The following is a 6425-nucleotide window of genomic DNA, read 5'->3' on the forward strand; positions in this document are numbered from 1 at the left end:
TGTTCATAATTAAAAGAGAAAAATGTTAAGATTATTTATATTATTTATTATTTTTTTCTAATTAGTCTATGATTTCTCTAAAATCACTATCTTTTCGCTTTTGTTTTTCGGTGTTATGAAAACAGATGGTGAAATTAGACTTTTTGAGAATAATGGAAAGGCTCTCTCTGAGCGCGGACGTATGGGAAAATGTTTTTTTTTAAATATTCAACTCACTCTCAATAAATTAAGTTAATTTTTTTTATTACTTCCACATTGATTATTATATGTTAAGTAAAATAGAAAAAATGTTAAGATTATTTACATTATTTTCTAATTAGACTATGATCTCTCAAAATCACTATTTTTTTGTTTTTGTTTTTCGGTGTTAACAGATGGTGAAAATTTAGAATTATAGTATAGAGAATGCTGGAAAGGCTCTCTCTGGGCGCGGATGCCTAAGAAAAGCGTGTTGTTCGTTGGTGATTCTATTGTTGTGGTTGTGTTGTGGTTGTGTTGTGTTGTGGTTGTGTTGTGGTTGTGTTGTGGTTGTGGTTGTGTTGTGGTTGTGTTGTGGTTGTGTTGTGGTTGTATTGTGGTTGTGTTGTGGTTGTGTTGTGTTGTGGTTGTGTTGTGTTTGTGTTGTGTTGTGGTTATGTTGTGGTTGTGTTGTGGTTGTGTTGTGGTTGTGTTTGTGGTTGTGTTGTGTTGTGGTTATGTTGTGGTTGTGTTGTCGTTGTGGTTGTGGTTGTGTTGTGGTTGTGGTTGTGGTTGTGGTTGTGTTGTGATTGTGTTTTGTTTGTGTTTGTGTTATGTTTTTGTTTGTTTTGTTGTGTTGTGTTGTGGTTGTGTTGTGTTGTGGTTGTGTTTTGTTTGTGTTTGTGTTATGTTTTTGTTTGTTTTGTTCTGTTCCAAAGTTGGTACATTTAAAAAAGATTTACCGTGGCGGAGCACGGGATGCAGCTAGTCTATAATATAATCGGGCTGAGCGTGTCCTTCCGTCCGTCATCGCTATAGATTTTGGGACTATAAAAGTAAGCTACGCACCAAGCTGTGCTTTTCAGTGCACCGCAGTGTCTTATTACAAGTAAAAGAGTAGGGTTTGTTTATATAGCGGCATAGAGCTATTTTATAATTTCTACTGTTTGTACAATTTTGCATAACGTAAAGAGAATATTAAATACACGCACATTGCTAAAACATATTAAAAGGATCAATGTCAAATATAGTTTTCGTTAATATTCCCAGAAAAAAATGGATATATTATCATGAAATTAGGTCGAAAAAACTAATTAATTCAACTTTTTTTTGGTATTTTTTTTGCAAGGGAGGTAATTTGAAAATATATTTAACTCATCAATATCTAAGTTAATTTTTTTTTATTACTACCGCATTGATTATTATATGTTAAGGTTCATAATTAAAATAGAAAAATGTTAAGATTATTTATATTATTTATTATTATTTTCTAATTAGTCTATGATTTCTCAAAAATCACTATCTTTTTGCTTTTGTTTTTCTGTGTTATGAAAACAGATGGTGAAATTAGACTTTTTGAGAAGAATGGAACGGCTCTGTCTGAGCGCGGACGTATGGGAAAATGTTTTTTTTAATATTCAACTCACTCTCAATAATTTAAGTTAATTTTTTTTATTACTTCCACATTGATTATTATATGTTAAGGTTCATAAGTAAAATAGAAAAATGTTAAGATTATTTATATTATTTTCTAATTAGTCTATGATTTATCAATATCACTATTTTTTTTTTTGTTTTTCGGTGTTAACAGATGGTGAAATTTTAGAATTATAGTATAGAGAATGCTGAAAAGGCTCTCTCTCTCTGGGCGCGGACGCCTGTGAAAAGCGTGTTTTTCGGTGGTGATTCTAATTACATTACCAATGTGTTTTCTTAGAACCATAAAAGTAAACACCACTTGCCGTACATTTATTTGCATCGCATTGTTTTATTGTAAGTTATGGAGTAGAATCTATTTATGTGACCTAAATAAAGGCTCTCTTTGGGCGCGGACGCCTAAATAAGCGTGTTGTTTGGTGGTGATTCTAATGTTGTGGCTGTGGTTGTGTTGTGGTTGTGTTGTGGTTGTGTTGTGGTTGTGTTGTGTTGTGGTTGTGGTTGTGTTGTGGTTGTGTTTTGTTTGTGTTGTGGTTGCGTTGTGGTTGTGTTGTGGTTGTGTTGTGGTTGTGTTTTGTTTGTGTTGTGGTTGCTATGTGGTTGCGATGTGGTTGTGTTGTGGTTGTTTTGTGGTTGTGTTGTGGTTGTGTTGTGGTTGTGTTGTGGTTGTGTTGTGGTTGTGTTGTGGTTGTGTTGTTGTTGTGTTGTTGTTGTGTTGTGGTTGTGTTGTGGTTGTGTTTTGTTTGTGTTGTGGTTGCGTTGTGGTTGTGTTGTGGTTGCGATGTGGTTGTGTTGTGGTTGTGTTGTGGTTGTGTTGTGTTGTGGTTGTGTTGTGGTTGTGTTGTGGTTGTGTTTTGTTTGTGTTGTGGTTGCGATGTGGTTGCGATGTGATTGTGTTGTGGTTGTTTTGTGGTTGTGTTGTGGTTGTGTTGTGGTTGTTTTGTGGTTGTGTTGTGGTTGTGTTGTGGTTGTGTTGTGGTTGTGTTGTTGTTGTGTTGTGGTTGTGTTGTGGTTGTGTTTTGTTTGTGTTGTGGTTGCGTTGTGGTTGTGTTGTGGTTGCGATGTGGTTGTGTTGTGGTTGTGGTTGTGTTGTGTTTGTTTTTGTGCTGTGTTTTTGTTTTTGTTCTGTTCCAAAGTTGTACATTTAAAAAGATTTACCGTGGCGGAGCACGGGATGCAGCTAGTCTATAATATAAGCGGGCTGTGTCTGTCCTTCCTTCCGTCCGTCATCGCTATAGATTTTGGGACTATAAAAGTAAACATTCGCACTATGCTGTGCTTTTCAGTGCACCGCAGTGTCTTATTATAAGTAATAGAGTAGGGTTTGTTTATATAGCGGCATAGAGCTATTTTATAATTGCTACGGTTTTTACTCTTTCGCATAACGTCAAGAAAATATTAAATACACGCAAACTGCTAAAACGTATTAAAAAGATTAATGTAAAATATCATTTTCGTTTAGGCTCCCAGAAAAAGTGGTGTCACCCCCCCCCCCCCCCAGAGGCATAGAGACCCTTCCCAGGGACAAACTTTCAAATTTTCGATTTGCACCCCCCCCCTCAAACTTTCGATTTGCACCCCCCCCCCCCCTCAAGTTTTCGATTTGCACCCCCCCTCGAGTTTTTCTCCATATATTTTGCTATGTTTTGCCTTGGTGTCACCCCCCTAAATGGTGTCACCCGGTGCGGTCCGCACCCCCCGCCCCCCCCCCCCTCGCTACGCCCCTGGACAGACTGTCCACTCCCCAAGATGTCTGGTAAACCTTACCTAAACACTTTGACAGACTGTCCACTCCCCAGGATGTCTGGTAAACCTTACCTAAACACTTTGACAGACTGTCCACTCCCCAAGATGTCTGGTAAACCTTACCTAAACACTTTGACAGACTGTCCACTCCCCAGGATGTCTGGTAAACCTTACCTAAACACTTTGACAGACTGTCCACTCCCCAGGATGTCTGGTAAACCTTAACCAAACACTTTGACAGACTGTCCACTCCCCAGGATGTCTGGTAAACCTTAACCAAACACTTTGACAGACTGTCCATCTGGTAAACCTCTAACCTTAACCAAACACTTTGACAGACTGTCCACTCCCCAAGATGTCTGGTAAACCTCTAACCTTAACCAAACACTTTGACAGACTGTCCACTCCCCAAGATGTCTGGACTACCCGATCCTCACGGACCAAGGACGGGCATGAGGAGGAAGGGGACCCTCGACCCCGAGTCACGTGACTTTACCATCGTGGTTGACGGCAAGGAGTTCAAAAGCTGGCGCAAACTGCTGAGCGCAGCCTCCAAGTACTTTGACGCCATGTTCAGGGCCAACATGAAGGAGGCGCAGGAAGGTCGCTTGGAGTTGACGGGCATGCGCAGTAAGACCTTCGCTACAGTTCTAGGGTTCATCCACAAGCGAGTGCCTGGCCTGACGGCGGAGAACATTGACGATGTTTGGGAGGCGGCCAATCGGCTGGACACAGAGACCTATCTGCAAGTGTGTGAGCAGTACGTAATCGACAATTTGTCTCTTGACAATTTTTCACACTTCTATCAAGCGGCCACTGACTTCAATTCAAAAAATGTGAAAGACGCCATGATAAGTTTCATGAAACGAAACTTTGAACAAATTTATAAGACGGAGGAGTTTCTGAACTTGTCATTTCCTGTGGTCCTATCCTTTGTGGAGGACGACGAGCTGAATGTTGCGAGTGAGGAAGTTGTTCTAGACGGGATCTTGAACTGGGTGTCACGTGGGAGATATCAACCCGGCACCGCTCTGTCGCGTGACGAAAACGACATGGGGGCAGAATTAGAGGCTGGGGCTCGGGACTCTGACGACCAGTCGGATGACGACTCAGACGATTGGCTGTATCATAACGTCAAAGACTATTTGCAGTCTGATGACTCGCCAGACGACACAAGTAACAACTCGGGCCTCGACCACCCAGCAGACGACAGAGCAGACTACCTCGCCCAATTGTTTACAAGCGCTAAAATTGTTTTAGCGAGCCAGAGTTATCTACAAAGTTTGCTCACCAACCCCTACGTGTGCGCATGCCCGTCTGCTCTTGAAGTCGTGCAGGAAGCTCTCAAGTTCAAGGTCGGCGTGTACCCTCACGAAAGTTCCCTTCTGATACCCTACAGGAAGTCTTGTGGGAAAAAAAATGTCGTCGCCTACGTGGTCAAATCGAATCTTCGGCTCTACGACCTGGAGAGTCGAAGTCTGACCACCGTTAAGCTCAACCAGCTCCAAGGACGGTGTAAAACTAGCGTCCCTGTCGTCTCCCTCGGGTCCCAACTCGCCTTTGTGTGTGTCAAGTTCAAAAGCGAATGTTCCTACGCCAAACACAAGTGCAACCCCAAAGCTATCCACACAATTGATGAAAACCACAGCCTCTCTACCCTGTACGAGATGTGCGGCAAGCAAAACATGGCCATCACGCTCGTGTCTGTCCACGGCAAGGTTCTCAACGTCAGCAAATCCGCCAACAGGAGTCGAGTTCTGGACCCAGACTTGTTCCAGACTATCAAAATCGACATGAATATCCATTTTAAATTCACCTGCGTGTTCGACAACACCATCCTACTCTTCCAAAACTCGGACTTTTATGACGAAAAGTATCGAACGGACAATATGACCGTCACCTGCTACAGCTTGGAATCCAAGTCGGTGTCAACCGTTGAGATACCCAACCAGGCCTCCAACCAAAACATCGTGGCCGTGCACAAAGGCAAGCACCTGTATCTGCTGCTGTCTGGTGGAGTTTTACTGTCGGTCACCCGGGGTGGAGACAACACGATCCAGTTCACAGTTGTCAACCGTCTGTGGCGACGGTTCGACTGGAAGCTGTCGGTGGCGGTTTGCTACAAAGACGAGCTGATTTTGTTCCATATCGATGCCGGGACAGACTACTCGACGATGCTGACGTCATTGCCAGGGTTGTTTGAGAAGATCAGCGTGGAGACACTAGTGGAAGACATGGACGTGTTTGAACTCAGTCTCGCCCCTATGGTAGTGCCTAATTAGTCAATAATCATTTAGACACAGTGGCGTAGTGAGGTCGGGTGTCACCCGGTGCGGCACTTAATGGTGTCACCCCCCCCCCCCCCAAAGGCATAGAGACCCTTCCCAGGGACAAACTTTCAAATTTTCGATTTGCACCCCCCCCCTCAAACTTTCGATTTGCACCCCCCCTCAAACTTTCGATTTGCTCCCCCCCCCCCTCGAGTTTTTCTCTATATATTTTGCTATTTTTTGCCTTGGTGTCACCCCCCTAAATGGTGTCACCCGGTGCGGTCCGCACCCCCCCCCCCCCACGCTAAGCCCCTGTTTAGACATAAACCAGACCTACAAACCTATGTTGCCGTCATGACCAACTTCCCATTGTCACAGTGGCCGGACCGGGACCTAAAATGTTTGAACTATTACTTTTATTCCATCAGCGCGAAGGTTATGGGGTAATTAGGCTTTATATACAGTATAATTATTATATTGTTATACTATTTCACTTGTTTATACATTTGTTTTTATTTTTTTTTATTAATTATTAATTTAAAAATAAACTCTTAAACCATTCCGTTGTAAAACCTCGAGAAATTGTGTTGGTTGTGTGGATTAAAATGTGTTGCCTCAAGTTCAGAACATCGTCCTCCATCATTTGATCATGTGATCAATCAGGTGACCCATCATGTGATCTAGTGACCCATTAGGTGATCTAGTGACCCATATGTGATCTTGTGACCCATTATATAATCTAGTGACCCATCATGTGATCTAGTGACCCATCAGGTAATCCAGTGACCCATCAAG

This window comes from Physella acuta, unplaced genomic scaffold (genome assembly GCF_028476545.2).
Source record: "Physella acuta isolate Inbredline_101_S28 unplaced genomic scaffold, ASM2847654v3 ptg001435l, whole genome shotgun sequence".
Classification (NCBI taxonomy): domain Eukaryota; kingdom Metazoa; phylum Mollusca; class Gastropoda; family Physidae; genus Physella; species Physella acuta.